The sequence below is a fragment of the Saccopteryx bilineata genome, chromosome 2 (genome assembly GCF_036850765.1).
Source record: "Saccopteryx bilineata isolate mSacBil1 chromosome 2, mSacBil1_pri_phased_curated, whole genome shotgun sequence".
Classification (NCBI taxonomy): domain Eukaryota; kingdom Metazoa; phylum Chordata; class Mammalia; order Chiroptera; family Emballonuridae; genus Saccopteryx; species Saccopteryx bilineata.
The window spans coordinates 179,787,766-179,805,093 of NC_089491.1; the positions used below are offsets into that span (position 1 = coordinate 179,787,766).

Genomic DNA, 17,328 nt, shown 5'->3' on the forward strand with positions numbered 1-17,328 from the left:
TTCTTTTTGGTTTGAAATGAATTTTTGAAATATTTGTTCTATATCTTTGAAGTATGGTCTTGGTATTTTTATAGGAATTTCATTGAATTTATAAATTTCTTTGGGTAATATGGACATTTTAATAATGTTTATTCTTCCTAGCCCTAAACACAGTATATGCTTCCACTTGTTTATATATTTTTTTATTTCTTTTATCAATGTTTTATAATTTTCCAAGTACAAGTATTTAATCTTCTTGGTTAAATTTACCCCTAGGTATCTTATATATTTTGTTGCAGTAGTGAAGGGGATTATTTTGTTAATTTCTCTTTCAGACAGTTTATTGTTTGTGTATAAAAATGCCTCTGATTTCTGAGTATTAATTTTATATCCTGACACCTTGCTGAATTCCTTTATCAGAGCCAGTAGTTTTTTGACTGAGACTTTAGAGTTTTCTATGTACAATATCATATCATCTGCAAATAATGATAGTTTTACTTCTTCTTTTCCAATTTGGATGCCTTTTATTTATTTATTTTTGTCTGATTGCTGTGGCTAGAACTTCCAGAACTATATTGGATAAAAATGGTGGAAGGGGGCACCCCTGCCTTGTTCCTGATCTTAAGGGGATTGCTTTTAACTTGTGCCCAATGAGTATGATGTTGGCTGTGGTTTTGTCATAGATGGCCTTTATCATTTTGACATATGTTCCCTATATTCCCACTTTGCTGAGAGTTTTTATCATAAATGGGTGCTAGATTTTATAGAATGCTTTTTTTTGCATCTATTGATATTATCAGGTGGTTTTTTCCTTCCTTTTGTTTATGTGATGAATCACATTGATTGATTTGAGAATATTGTACCAGCCTTGCCTCCCCAGAATAGATACCACTTGTTTATGATGTATGATTTTTTTTCATGTATTGCTAGATCCAGTTTGCTAATATTTTGTTGAGAATTTTAGCATCTAAATTCATCAGGGATATTGGCCTACAGTTCTTTCTTTGTGTTGTCTTTACCTGGTTTTGGAATCAGAATTATGCTTACCTCATAAAAGGAACTTGGAATTTTTCCCTCTTCTTGAATTTTTTGAAATAGCTTGAGAAGGATAGGAGTTAGTTACTCTTTGAATGTTTGGTAGAATTCGCCTGTGAAGCCATCTGGCACTGGGATTCTGTTTGTTGGGAGGTTTTTGATAACTGTTCCGATCTCATTTGTTGTAATCGGCCTTTTTAGGTTTTCTGATTCTTCTGGGTTGATTTTTGAAAGATTATATTTTTCAAGGAATTTGTCCATTTCACTTAGGTTGTCTAATTTTTTGGCATACAGTTCTTCATAGTATTTTCTTACAATCCTTTGTATTTCTGTTGTGTCCCTTGTTACTTCTCCACCCTCATTTTTAATTTTATTTATTTGAGTTCTTTCTCTTTTTTTTTTGGTGAGGCAGGCTAAGGGTTCATTGATCTTGTTTCTTTTCAAAGAACCTGCTCTTGGTTTCATTGATCTGCTGTATTTGTTTTTTTGCCTCTGTGTCATTTATTTTTGCTCTAATCTTTATTATTTCCTTTTTGCTACTTCCTCTATGCTGTACTTGCTGTTCTTTTTCTAGTTCTTTTAGTTGCAAGATTAAGTTGTTTATTTGAACTTTTTCTAGCTTCTTAAGGTATGCCTGTAATACTATGAACTTCCCTCTCAGGACTGCTTTTGCTGTGACCCACATATTTTAAGTTGTTGTATGGTTATTTTCATTTGTTTCAAGAAAATTTTTTATTTCTTCCTTGATCTCATTGTTGATCCATTCATTCTTTAATAACATGCTGTTTAGTTTCTAAATGTTTGAGTGTTTTTCAGTTTTTCTGTTGTAGTTGATTTCTAGTTTCATGCCATTGTGGTCGGAGAAGATGCTTGACATGGTTTCAATATTCTTAAATTTGTTGACACTCGTTTTATGCCGTAATATGCAGTATATCCTAGAGAATGTACCATGCACACTTCAAAAGAATGTTTATTTTGCTGCTTTAGTGTGAAAGGTTCTAAAAATATCTATTAAATCCAGTTGATCTAGTGTGTCCCTTAATTCTGCTGTTTCCTTGTTAATTTTATTTTTTGAGGATCTATCTAGTGATATTAATGGGTATTGAAATCCCCTACTATTATAGCATTGCTGTTGATCTCGCCCTTTAAATCCATCAAAGTCTGCTTTATATATTTAGGTGCTCCTATAGTAGGTGTGTAGATATTTATAACAGTTAATTCTTCCTGTTGGATTGCTCCCTTTATCATTATGTAGTGACCTTCTTTATCTCTTACTATAACCTTTGTTTTAAAGTACATTTTGTCCGATATAAATATTGCTACCCCAGCTTTTTTTTTTTTATTTCCATTTGCATGAAATTTTTTTTCCATTCTTTTATCTTCAGTCTATATACATCTTTTGTTTTAAGGTATATCTCCTGTAGACAGCATATGTATGGGTTCTGTTTTCTTATCCAAGCAGCTACCCTGTGTCTTTTGATCAGATCATTTAATCTATTTACATTTAAGGTTATTATTGATATGTAGTTGTTTATTGCAATTTTATTCTTTAAAACTGTATTTCTCTTTTGCTATATTCTTTTTTTCCTTTGATCTGTTTACAACAGGTCCCTTAGCATTTCTTGCAGCATTGGTTTGGTTGTAGTGAATTCCTTGAGTTTTTTTGTTTTGTTTTGTTTTTTGTTTTGTTTTGTTTTTTTTGTCTGGGAAGCTTTTTATTTCTTCTTCAATTTTAAATAATAGCCTTGCTGGATAAAGTAGTCTTGGTTGTAGGCTCTTGTTCTGCATTACTTTGAATATTTCTTGCCATTCCCTTCTGGCCTCAAGTGTCTCTGTTGAGAAGTCAGATGTCATCCTTATGGGGGCTCCTTTGTGAGTGATAGTCTTTTTTTCTCTAGCTGTTTTTAATATTTTCTCTTTATTACTTAGCTTTGGTATTTTAATTATGATATGTCTTGGTGTAGATTTCTTTGGGTTTCTCTTTAATGGAGTTGTCTGTGCTTCTTGAACTTGTGAGACATTTTCCTGCCTTAATTGAGGGAAGTTTTTAGCTATAATAAGTTTGAACAAAGTCTCTATCCTTTGTTCTTTCTCTTCTTCAGGAACCTCTATGATGTGGATGTTATTTCTCTTCATGTTTCACAGAGCTCTCTTAGAGTTTCCTCAGACAATTTGATTCTCTTTTCTTTTTCTGCTCTGCTTCTGTGCCTTCATTTATTTGGTCCTCTAACTCTCTGATTTGATTCTCAGCTTCATCCATCCTGCTTTTAATTCCTTCCATTGTGTTCTTCCTTTCTGATATTGTATTTGTTATTTCTGACTGATTCTTTTTTATTATTTCAATATCCTTTTTTATATTTGTTATCTCTTTATTTAGGTGTTTGTAATGACCATCTATTGTTGTTTTAAGATGTTTGAGCATCCTAACAATTGTTATTTTAAACTTTGCATCTGGTAACTTGGTATATCTTACTCATTCAGGTCCTTTTCTGGGGATTTCTCTTGATTCATTTGTGTTGCATTTCTCTGCCTTCTCATTTTGTCTGTGTAAAGGAAGGTTTTGGCCACTGGAGTCCACTGCGTTGGCCTGTGTGTTCCCTAGGTGTGGTCTGTCTGCAGGCCTGCCACCCCCTCAGCTTTTGCTGCCTAGGGAGTTTGGGTATGGGTGTTGCTGGTGCCTGCCCATTGGGGCTGTTGCTGTGGTTTCTGCCTGTCCTTCATGGGAGTGGCTGTGATCACGTGCTCGGGTGTACAAGATTCAGTGGCCTTGGTCTTTGCCCCACCCCTGCGGGTGGTGTTATGCTCGGACCTTTGCTCATCTGCGGGTCTCCACCTGATTTCGGTTTTCACCCTGCCCCTGCAGGAGAAGCCCACTTGTGGAATGTCTGCAAACCTTGGCTCCACATGCCTGGTGGGACTGTGTGCCCAAGCTCAGTAGTGGAACTCCACCTGTTCTAGGCTTTTGGATCCACCCGTGCAGGAGGAGCCGGCTCCCAAGTTAGGCCACAAGCCTTGGTTCTGCAGGTGGGGCAAGGCTGTGCTCCTGCACCCTTGCTCAAGGGCATATCTCCACTCCTTCTGGGGCTCCTGCCCTTCCCCCACAGGCTGGATTGCAGGCGGCCTGCACCTAGGCCTGACCACTTTTGCACGTCCCCTCCTCCCCAGCCAGACAAGACTGAGCTTACAAGCTGGGCCTCAGTGGTGGCCAGCCGGCTTCTGCCCTTGCCAATAGAACCATGCTTTTGTGTCCCGCTGCTGTCAGCCCTCGGGTGAGCCCTCAGCCATGTGGGTGAGGGTGCTGCAGCTCAGACCCTAACACTTACTACTGTAGTCTTGAAAGCTCCCTTCTTCTAAGTAACTCTGCTCTGAGTGCCACGGGAGAGCTTGTTTGACTGGTGTCCTGCTTCCCTTTGCTGATATTGCTGTTTTCAGGGGAAATATTCAGTTCAGGTTTGGGGAGTGACTCATCCCAGGGGTTAGGGTGGCTGTCTCTCAAAATGTTTTTTGAGTTGCCATTTGCTTTTCTGGTGATCTTATTTAATTTTAAAAAATCAAATACTTCTTTTTTTATTACTTCATATTCATTTTGAAATAGCTCATAATTTTTGTGAGCCATATATTTATTCTTTGTATGGATAAGTATTGTAAGAACTCTGAAACTTACCATATATATCTAGAAAGTTTCAGTTTCTCTTTTTTAGTTTTTGGGCTATTTTAACAGTACATACCACTTTTAGATATGCTCCAGACAAAATATATTTTATTAAATTTTTTATATTGTATAGTTAATTATCTTTTAGTCCAATTCAGGAAAAAAATATTATTTATTAAAAATTTATCTTGACCCTGGCTGCTAGGCTCAGCAGCAGTAGAGCATCATCCCAGTATGTGGAAGTCCCAGGTTTGATTCCTGGTGAAGGCACACAAGAGAAATGACCATCTGCTTCTCAACCTTCCTTCTCTCTCCCCCCTCCTTGCAGCTATGGCTCAAATGGTTTAAGCTAGTCAGCCCTGGATGCTGAGAATGGCTCCATGGCCTTGCCTCAGGCCTTGAAATAGTTTAGTTGCTTTGCTATGGAGCAGCAGCCCCAAATGGGCAGAGTATCACCCTGAAGGGGGATTTCGAGGTGGATCCTGTTTGGGACACAAAGTTTGTCTCTCTGCCTCTCTGCCTCCCTGATTCTCACTTAATTAAAAAAATTATCTTTATTTTTTGCCACTTCTAGTGGTTATTTCTAGTGGTCATCAAATTCTACTTTCTATTAGATATCATAAAACTCCAACTTAAAGAAAAATTTTTTTAGTTCATATATGTTGTCAAGGAATTCCCTCAGTTTTTGTTCATCCTATCAAGAGTCTTTATCCCTCTATTTTTTCTAGGTAGTAAATTCCTGGTTGACTTTGTTTTTCTTCCAACACTTTAACGATGACATTAAATTGTCTTTTGTATTGAATAAATTTTGATGAGAAGGCTTCTGTAGTTCTTTTCTTTAATTCTTTTTTAATTTATTGTATTTGCAGAGATTCTAGTGTCCCCCGAATGCATCCCCCCTCAGGTTCCCCACAACATTCCCCTTTTTCTCCTCCCCACAATGCTCTCCCCTTTCCCCTCCAGGATTAGCTTTTCTGCTCTCTATAATGTTGTATGATGTGTGTATAAATTCACCAATCTCTTTCCCTTTTCTGATCCCTTTCTATCATCCCCTTTCCCTCTGTCTGCTTTCCCTCTGGACCCATTGATCCTGCCTCTGTCTCTATTCCATTCCTCAGTTCATATTGTTCATTGGATTCTTCAAATGAGTGAGGTTATATGATATTTTTCTTTCTCTGTCTGGCTTATTTTACTTAACATAATAGTTTCCAGGTCCATCCATGTTGTCACAAATGGTAAGATTTCCTTCTTTTTCATGGCCCCATAGTATTCTATTGTGTACCATAGCTTTTTAATCCACTTGTCCACTGACAGACACTTGCTCAACATCACTAATCATTAGAGAAATGCAAATTAAAACCACAAGGAGATATCACCTGACACCAATCAGAATGGTGCTCATTAACAAAACAACACATAATAAGTGTTGGTGAGGATGTGGAGAAAAGGGAACCCTCCTGAATTGCTGGTGGGAATGCAGACTGTGCCACCACTGTGGAAAAGAGTATGGAGATTTCTCAAAAAATTAAAAACTAAACTGCCTTTTGACCCAGCCATCCAACTTTCAGGAATATATCCCAAGAACACCATCAATGATTCAAAAGAAGAAATGCACCCCCATAAAATGCACCCCCATGTTTATGGCAGTGTTGTTTTCAATAGCCAAGATATGGAAACAGCTTCTATAATTCTTATCTTTGTCTTTTGGGGAGAAAATTGTCTTTTTCACCTCTGGCTGCTTCCAAGATTTATTCTGTATTCATAATTGTCAGCAGTTTCAATATGATGTGTTTATGAGTGGGGTGTTTGTTGGTGTTCTTTTTGTTGTTGTTGTTATTAGTTTTGTTTTTTTCCTAATATTCTTTTTAGGGTTCTATGAGCTTTTGGATATATGATTTTTATTATTTTTTGAAAATTCTCAGTCATTATCTCTTCAAATATTCCTTCTCCATTATTTCTCAGTTAACTTTATGTAATTCTAATTACACATAACATTAAATCATTTTATAATATCTCAGAATATTTTGTCCTTTATTTTCATGCTAATTTATTCTGTTTTGTTAAGTCAAAGATAATTTTCAACTCTGTCACAATTAGTTTCCTAGTATTTCCATTTCATTCATGTGTCTGCTAAATTTTTCTTCTGCTCAAGCATGTTGTCCACTTTTTCCACTAGAACTTTTAATTTATTAATCATAGTCATTTTAGATTCCCTGTCAACACCTGATTCTGGTGATTATTTTATCCTTAATACTAGGTTGTATTATTCTTGATTGTCTTCTAATAGTAACTTGATTTTTTTGTGTGTGTGTGTGTATATTTCATAATTTTTAGAAAAGAAGAGACTAAGATAAACAATATTTTTTACCGCAATTGGCCTGCTTCTTTTTCTGCTCTGTCTTAAGTGTGCTGGGTTGAGTTAATCTAGTTACAAGTTTAGGGGGCCTTGAGTTTCATTGTTTATTTTTGTCTGACGTTTGTTATTGTCTTCAGTGTACTACTGCCTTCAAATTGCCCTACTGTAGCCTGACCTGTTGACCTGGAATGCCCTACACTTGCTTCATCAGGGCACAAATGAGAAGTAACTACTATGAGTTGATGCTTTCCACTCCACAGCCCCTTTTCTCTCTCTCTCTTCTCTCTAAAATCAATAAAGTCTTTTTAAATTTTTCTTTAGCATTACCTTATGCTTACTGAAGGACCAAATTGCTAGACTTTCTCAGTGTTACTGTTTTACCTTCAGCTTTCTGTGTTTCCACTAAGCCTGTGCCACTCATAGAAGGTGGATTTTTTCCATGTTTTTTATTAGTTCTTCAGTGGTAGACATTTATTATTTGCTACTTATTATGTATTAGTATTATGTATCATGCTAATTCATCTGGTAAGGAGTGGACTGTGTTCTTTTTTGTCACAACTGAGCCCATTTTAGGCAAGCTTCTTATTCCTTGGAATTGAGGATGGGACTTTTCCAGTGATATTGAGTCTATACAGCTATAGGACACCTTTAAGCCTAAGCTTAAGGTGGTTTCTTTTTTAAGCCCAGAGGTGGAGAAAATATTTCTTTTAACTTCCTCCAGTCAAAATGGGTTTTCACTGGATCCCTGTAGGTAACATTTGCTGTCCTTCTTTCTAGTTGCATTTCTTACTATTTGTCCTTTTAAATTCCTGTCACAAATTACAGCCTTAACATTTGTGGTTTATAAAAGGCAACTGGATCACTCTAGTAAACAAATCAGTAAACCTTTCTAAAACACCAAACTTAAAGTGAGACTACATGTGAAAAACGTTGTTTTGGAAACAAACTGATATATCAGAGAACAAGATCATAGATTATAGAACTAAAGTTTTAATGAAATCATAGAGAGGAAAGAAGACAGACTGTATATCTCACACTTTTTTAAAAATTCTGAAACATTGGTCTTTTGACAGTCAGTCCCTTGTGTTCTTTTATATTATGTCAATTGATGCAAAAGGATAATTGAAATTGCTATTCTATTTTTATTCTCCAGAATAAAAATTATGGAGGCAGCACCACTACCTTTTAGACATTCTTTTTTATTGGATAAATTCTTTAAATATGGAGGGTGAACAGAAGTGAAAGGGAAAACCTGCTAATTTTTAATGTTGTACATATACACTGCTCACAAAAATTAAGGGATATTTTATTGCTTCATATTCATTTTAAAATATCCCCTAATTTTTGTGAGCAGTATAATTTCTATGTCTTTAATGCTCTTATCAGTACACTTTCATAAATTTATTTGATATCTACATATATTTTTTAACCATTTAACTTGCTTCAGAAGAAACGTGAATTTCCCTAAGAAGTTAACACAACATGTTTGGCTTATTATTTAAAACTATACTCAAGTATGTAAGAAAAATATGAAAATAATGACAGAAGAGATGAAAGGTATAAATTTCTAGACGTAAAAAGCACTATCTGTATTTAAAAGTTCATTGGTTGAGAATAACAGCAGATTATATAATGCAGGATAAAAAGAGCAATGAGCACTATGACACTGAAATAGAAATTATAAACAATAAAGCATAGAAAGATAAAAACAATAAATAATAGAGTCTATAGGATACATGGAAAAAATTCAAACTGTTTAATGTCATCATAGTTGAAGTACCAAAAGGGGAATTAAGAAAAAAATTTTATATTACATTGGCTGAAAATTTTCAAAATGTCATGAAAACTAAACCCATGTATTTAGAAAGATAAATAAAATCAAAATAGTATAAACAAAGAAAGCTACATAGGCCATATTATACTTAAATTACTAAAAACCACTTGAGAGAAAAATTTTTAAACAGAGAAAAAATATATATATTCCATACAAATGAACAAAGAAAAGAGAATTATAGGTTAAATACTATCACCTTAGAATTCTTTCCATAGAAAAAATATTCAGCTAAAATATTTAACCAGTTAAAGGCTAAATATGGGTTAGCATTAGAATTTGCAATCTCTTGAAGACTTTTTATAGTACATTGTACTATGCCTATATACAATTAATAATGAACAAATTCTCTTGGAAAATAAAAGACATGAAAATCAAACAGTGTTCCTGGAAAAAATAAAAGAATAAAAGAAAGTATTTTAATACATTTTTTATAATTATCTTACAGTACTGGGGAAAAGTAGTTCACATTTCTGAGTATGCAAAACAGAATTTATTCTTATATTATTATTAATTAATTACTGCATTTTTCCATAGGAACAGTTATAAAGTTACTTTACCCACAGCCTATATACATTTCAGGAATCAAACTGGAAATACCTGAGATTGATGCTTGAGACTGAATGAGTTTTTTGTGTCCTTCTAGAGTCAAAAGGACAAATCAATCCATTAGCTAATGTTGTACATATACACTGCTCACAAAAATTAAGGGATATTTTATTGCTTCATATTCATTTTAAAATATCCCCTAATTTTTGTGAGCAGTATAATTTCTGTAAATTACATAATTCTGTAATTATGTAATGGTTGCATATGGTTTGTATTTACTTTGAATAATAATCTTGAATAGGAAATACCTTGAGTAAAAAAAGAAATATATTTTATTCTTACTAGCATTTGTTATTTTAAAATATTAACATCTAAAATGCCTTGAGTGAAAAAAGAAATATATTTTATTCTTGCTAACATTTGTTATTTTAAAATATTAACATCTATTATAGTGGTACTATCTGAGACAATGAAACCATATTCCAGTCCTAGAATCTACCATGGTGAATTGAATTGGGTTTTCTTTGTACCTATTCCTCCCTTATTCAATTGAGTGGCCTAATCTGATTGCTAAATAAGTTTAACTATTGCATAAAATTTGGATTTACTTTGAAGAAAATGAAATAATTTCTTGAATTTATTATTTAAGGGAAGCAAGTAGTAAGTTCAGAAAAACAGATATCTATATAGGGCAAATATAAAAATAAAATTTACTAGACAATTGTTTACATTGCAAATTTTTCTAAAAAGTTTTTGTAGGCCCTGGCTGGTTGGCTCAGTGGTAGCGTGTTGGCCTGATGTGTGGATGTCCTAGGTATGATTCCCAGTCAGGGCACATAAAGGAAGTGCCCATCTACTTGTCCACCTCCCCTCTTACTTCTCTCTTTCTCTCTTCTCCTGAAACCATGGCTCAATTGGAGTGAGTATGCCCCGGGTGCCAGGATGGTGCCATAGCTTCTTCTCAGGCATTGAAATAGCTCAGTTGCCAAGCAACAAAGCAGTGGCCCCAGATGGTCAGAACATTGCCCTGTAGGGAGTTTGCTGGGTGGATCCCAGTAGGGGCACATGTGGGAGTCTGTCTCCCTGCCTCCTCACCTCTTAGTTAATAAAAATAAATGAATGAATAAATAAATAAATATTTGAAAAGTTGAATTTGAGATAAAAGTTACAAGAGTGGTAAGATTTTTTTATGTAGCAATGAAAAAAGAGTATGTTGGTTTGAGGTATAAAAGAAACTAAAGTAGAAATTTTACATAATAATAGCAGTTATGTAATGCTCACCATGTGTAATATAGTAATATATATTACCTCATGCAATTCTCAAAAATATCTTAAACATCCATGGTGTAAATAAGAAAATTCAGATTCAGAGATGTTGAATAATTTGCTGAGGGTCACATAGCTCCTAGGTAAAGGAGGCTAAACACATTCCCCCAAACTCTCTAATCTTAATCATGGCATAAAAAACACTCATCCATATGAATCTTGTTAATGGATTGGAATTTATATTGGAAAACTAGACTTTAAGACTAGAAAACTACTCTTGGGAAGACTGTAAATGAATAACTGTATCAGTCAGTAGCTAAGCAATATCTTGTTTCAATGACAGACATGATATTTACAGTGAAACTGACCTTTTTTGTGTGTAAGAGATTCAATACAGGATTCCTTTTACAATGGAAGGATATGAAAATGACTCATGATATTTGACCTTCTTAGTACTTTCAAGAGAATATTTTTAAAATCCCTGAAATTGACTATAAGCATATCAGAACTGGTGACTAAATGGGAATTCTGGGAGAAGCATAGCTGAAACACAAAAGTTTAGATATCTTCCACATCCACAGTACTTGGTTATAACTGCAATTGTTCAACTGAGAGATGATGAAGGACTGGATTTAACACTGTGACATCTGGGAGAGACAGGGGAAAATGAATCTAAAAATCTCCAAATGTATCTGATACTCTATTATTGATTAAATGGGAAAGAAGAGAGGTATAAAGGAGGCATTGAGAATGACATCAAATGCTCCCTGATTTGGGACACAGAGTCAATGATTTTAAGAGAATAAAGGAGGTAGAGAATAAGAAGAGAAGCTTTATTTCAAAAGTGTCCAATTTCAGATGCCTACCTTTAGGTAATTGCATCAAATAGACAGTTGGAACTCTGATTTGTATGAAACCAAATCTGGAATATAGTAAGAAGTACTATTTACTTTCTCTTCTCCCTCCTTTTTCCCTCAGAAAGTTGAAAGGACAGCTTAATAAAATGAATCAAATACCTCAAATACTGTAAGAAGATGAGTTTAGGGCTACAGTTTGACTGTAGATAACATCAGGGTCTCTATTATTGTTTCAATTAGATTAGTTAAGGCCCTACCATGTTCAGGTTCATCTTTCCCTGTTCTTTTCCTATATCTTAAAGAGCAGAGAGGCCCTGGCCAGTTGGCTCAGTGGAAGAGCATTGGCCAGGCATGTGGATGTCCTGGGTTTGATCCTTGATCAGGGCACACAGAAGATGCAACCATTTGTTTCTCCATGCCTCCCTTTGCCCTCTCTCTCTCTCTCTCTCTCTCTCTCTCTCTCTCTCTCTCTCTCCACCCTCCCGCAGCAATGGTTTAATTGGCTGGAGCAAGTTGGCCCCTGGTGCTGATGATGGGTCCTGGGCCTCTGCCTCAAGTGCTAAAAATAGTTTGGTTACCCAGCAGGAAAGCAGCAACACCTCAGATGAACAGAGCACTCCCTCATAGGGGGCTTGCTAGGTGGGTCACCGTTCAGGCATGCAGGAGTCTGTCTCTCTGCCTCTCCTGCTCTCATTTAATTAAAAAAAAACTAAATAAATAAAATAAAAAGCAGGAAATGCTTTCTGATTATATTCCTTTACCAATATTGCCAAACATGTATGTCTCAACAATAGTGGCCAGAGGAAGATTCAAATATCTTATTACCTTGAGTCCTAAAAACCCAGGCACTTACTTTTATACTGTTATGGTTATAGTCTCAGAATTTTAAATGCTATAATTTTAGTGTGGTGGAGTAGAAAGAATACTAAATAAGTACTGAATGAACTATTTTTCAAACAATTTTACTAATAAATTGTGCTACTTGAAAAAAGTTTAGATAACTTATTGCAATAGAGCAGTGACTTTCAACCTTTTACATCTCATGGCACACACGAACTACTAAAATTCTGTAACACACCAAAAAATTTATTTTTTGCTTATCAGACAAAAAGAATAGGTATAATTTTGATTTATTTACATCAGATATATATTTTGTGTTGTCATTTTTTAATTTGGCAGTCTAAGTAAAAATAGGTCAGTGCACCTGACAAAATACAGTTAGTCCCTGAGTTACAAACATCCAACTTACTTGCAACTCATACTTACAAATGGAGTGTCATAAGGACTATTTGTAATCAACTGCAGTTGGACATCAGTAAAAATGATATTGTAGAGTTACTTTACTCCCATGGCAAAGAACTAACCAATGAGGACCTTATGGAACTAGAGCAGCAGATGATAGCATTTAGGGAAGAAAACAGGAACCTAAAAACTCCAGAACAGAAAAAGTTTTCTACAAAAGAGTTGCTGATGCTTTGTGTCTCATTGAATCAAGAATGACAAAGTTAGAATAGCAAGATTCTGATACAAAGAGGTTTACCAAAGTTTACCCTACAGTTACTAAAGGCCTGAGATGCTATAGGCCATTTATGATGAGAAAAAGGAAAGCTCTATACAAAACTCTCTTGATGCCTATTTCAAGAAACTGACTCCAGTAGCATTCTCTCCAAGTCCATCATCTTCTATCATTCAATGGCTTAAGGATGTATTTGAAAATGTTTAAGTATTTATATGCACAGAAAGGAAACATAAATACTACTTTAAGACAAACATCTAAGTTGCATATAATAGGTAAATGTACTTTTTCCAACTTACATACAAATTCAGCTTAAGAACAAATCTACAGAACCTATTTCACTTGTAACCCAAAGAATGTCTGTAGTTAGTTCAGACATGTTTTAAAAATTCTTGCAACATACCAGTTGAAAATCGCTGCACAAGGCTGTCTGAACACCTTAGTTTAAGGTTCTGATTCCAGTTTCGTGGGGAAAAATGAATTGAGATTGCATCAATATAAAATAACATATCATGAAAATTATGCACAGAATATCCCTATAAAATCAGATTTTCCCCATCACTTAAGAGTATATTGGAAATATAAAAGCTTCCTATAAATAGTTAAATTACAGTCTAGCTAACATAAGCTTGATTATATTTTCATCAGCTTTGAATTAATTTAGAAGGTAAAATGTAAGTATGCTGTGTGCAAAACTGTGGGCTTAACACTGTAATGCAATGTAACACAATGTAAATGTAAGATGGTGTATTATAGAATTATACATTTGAAACCTGTATAATCTTATTAACCAATGTCACTAATAAGTTTAATTTAAAAATTAATACCAGTATGTTGATTATGGTAACTTAACAATGTACAGACTGGTGCTCTTCCTCCCAAGAACATGCCATGCTTTTCCTTCTCCCTATTCTTCCCCCACAGGCATGCATCCCCTAAACTCCAAGGGACTCCAGGAGACTTGCAACCAAGGGAGCACTGGGCAGGGGCAGCTCATCTGGGTTAACCCCCTGACCCTGTCTCCACGGTCCCTTTTCTCTGAATTTCCAGTGAGCTGTTAGTAGTGCTGTCTTGGCTCACATCTTTCACTGTAACTTTTACTTCTCAGAGAACCAAAGGAGCCTTCCTTAGGCTCTCTCCTGTTGCTTCTTCTCCTAAGCCCTTCCCTGTTTCACTGTCCCCAGCTTTAATAAACGTATGTTCAAAAACCTTTTTTTAAATATACAAACTCCCAACCCAGAAAATGTCAGTTATTGGTGAGAAGCAAAAAAAATTTATACTTTACTGTGACTCACATTTTCTATACAGAAAGCTATCATTCATCTCATGTACACACACACACATATTTCTAAGGAAGCTTTAATTCTACTAGCTATATAGATGCATGTTGGAATTAATTACTTTTGTCAACCAAAGACAACACCAGGGAATATTCTCAAATTTTACTTTGCCATCACACACAAAAGACCTTTAATTTGCATTGTGATCTTTGTCTTTTTTAGTAGAAACTATGATGAAATTCTATCAGTAGTGATGGCATTTAAATATTAGCAAAGGATATTTGTTCCTATGGAAATAATAGGTTGACATTTTTTAATCTTATTGGATTTACACATAACCAGTTAGTTTAAAAAAATGTTGCAAGGCTGTTGGTGGTCCCCAAATCTGTCTCTTGTTCAACAGTGTTTGGATGAAACAGACCCAGAGACGCCTCTTTTTCCAATCTCCCTTACCCTCCTTCTTCTCCAGTCACTGCCTTCGAACCACCTCAGCCATCCTCAGCCTTCAAGACCACCCAACACCAGTTTTTGTTTGTTTGGTTTGTTTTTTTTAAGTTAAAAGAGGGGAGGCAGACTCTTGCATGGACCCCAACTGGGATCTACCCCACAGGCTCTTTATGGGATGATGCTCTGCCCATCTGTTGCCGAGAAACTGAGCTATTTTTGTACTGCCTGATGCGGAGGCCATGCAACCATCTGCAGCACCTGAGGCCAGAGCACTCAAACCAATTGAGCAGAAGAAAGAGAGGGTGGAGACACTCAGGCGGTCGCTTCTCCTGTGCGCCCTGACCGAGAGTCAAACCTGGGACATCCACATGTGGGGCAATGCTCTACCACCGAGAATACCATGCAGAGCAAACAACACTGTTTTGTTTTGTTTTTTAACCTTAACTCTTTATTGCTGAACAACCACAAGCTCCCAGACTTGTCAAAATTATTCCATTGATGTGGAAGCTGCTATCAAACACCTGGTCAAACTACCTTTATGGGCTTCCTACACCTACCTCTCTCTAGGTTTCTATTTTGACCACGATGTATGGCTATAGAGGGGGTGGGCCACTTCTTCCACAATTTGCCCAGAGAGAAAGTGTGAGGACCCCAGCATCTCTTAATAATGCAAACCTAGTACTGTAGGGAATCACCCATCTAACCTTGAACCTCCTATGACTTAGATTGGGGAATTTTAAAAAGTTAAAAGCCCTGAGTGAATGTCTCTTGGGTGCAAACACCAAGAAGCTGTGTGAGTGAGTGAACTTTGTGCAGACACAAAGGAATGCATGTGAACAGGCTTTAGAAAATTAGCTTTGAGGTTCTAGTTTTTCCCTTCCTTTGTGCTTGTTACTTAGCAAAAGAAAAAGAATGTACGACCCAAATTAGCCCTTTCTCCATGTCAGCAAAATGGCCATTAGTTCTTCTTTTCCCTTACCACCTGGCCTCCGTCCCTTGTAATCCTGTTACCTTTGTTCTGCTTCTGATCAATAAAAGCTACATGAGAAAGAAATTTAGGTCTTCTTTGCCTCCCTTGGCAAGCCTCCCCCTTTCTTCCTGTTGACAGAAGTTTGTGTCTTGAGTAGGTTTCTTCCACATGACACTGGTAGTTCCCAGTGGGCTGGAGTGCTTTACAGTGCGGTGGTCACCTTCTCTTCCAGGACATGCCGAAGCCTTCCCACAATAAGTGCAGTTAAGACTCAGGATACCAAGGAAGTCACCATGGCAGTGGAGAAGAATCTGAACCAGATCCCTTGGGATCTGCATAACCTGGGTTCTATCTGCACAGACCCTCAATTCTGTAACTTCGTGGAGAACCGCTTCCTGGATGAGAAGGTGAAACTCATCAAGAAGATGGGTGACCACCTGACCAGCCTCCACAGGCTGACCCACCCAAGCCCCCAGGCTGGGCTGGGTGAGTATCTCTTTGAAAGGCTCACTCTCTAGTGTAACTAGGATCTTTTGGAGCCCAGAGGCTTTTGAGGGACCATTCTGCATTTCCTTTGTGTCTGGCTTTTGCCTGAACCCCTCCCTGAAACCATTGAGGCATCCTTTTAATCTTTCTGGAGTCCTTTCCCAGGCATTGAACCAAATGGAAACAATAAAGCTTTTTTGCAGCAGAAAAAAAATGTCAAAAATAAAAACTGAAATATAAGAAGTTCAGAAAGCTGCTCTTGAGTTAACAGTTTGCTGAAAAAATTTATTTCCTTAGTTCTTTTAATTTAACTAGATGTCTGTGGAAGAATATTTGACTTGGGGTGGTGAGCTTACAATATAATATACAGAGGATGTAGACTAGAACTGTACACCTGAAACCTATATAATTTTATTAGGTAATGCCAGTCCAATAAATTTAATAAATAAAATATAGTAATGCCCTGGCCAGTTGGCTCAGTGGTAGAGCATTGGCCTGGCATGTGGATGTCCCAGGTTTGATTTCCAGTCAGGGCATACAGGAGAAGCACCCATCTGCTTCTCCACCCCTTCCTCTTTGACTTCTATCTATCTATCTATCTATCTATCTATCTATCTATCTATCTATCTATCATCTATCATCTATCTATCTATCTATCTATCATCTATCTATCATCTATCTATCATCTATCTATCTATCCATCATCTATCATCTATCATCTATCAATCATCTATCTATCAATTATCTATCATCTATTTATCTATCAATTATCTATCTATCTATTTATCTATCTATCATCTATCTATCTATTTATCTATCTATCTATCTATCTATCTGTCTATCTATCATCTCTCCCTCTCCTGCAGTCATGGCTCTATTGGAGCTAGTTGGTCCCTGGTGCTGAGGATGGGTCCATGGTTTCCACTTCAGGCATGAAAAAAAGCTCTACTGCTGAGCAACAGTGCTGCACCCCAGACGGGCTGACCATCACCCCCAGTGGGCTTGCTGGGAGGATTCCAGTCTGCGTTCATGTGGGAATTTGTCTCTGTCTCACCTCCTCTCACTGAATAAAAATAAATAAATAAATAATTTAACTAGATTTCT

The 17,328-nt window shown here is 36.2% G+C and overlaps 1 pseudogene; it reads left to right on the forward strand.

Annotated features, from left to right (window-relative positions):
- The first annotated feature begins 3,733 nt into the window (after positions 1–3,733).
- On the forward strand, positions 3,734–16,256 carry LOC136322389 (ferritin light chain-like; annotated as a pseudogene).
- Positions 16,257–17,328: the final 1,072 nt, after the last annotated feature.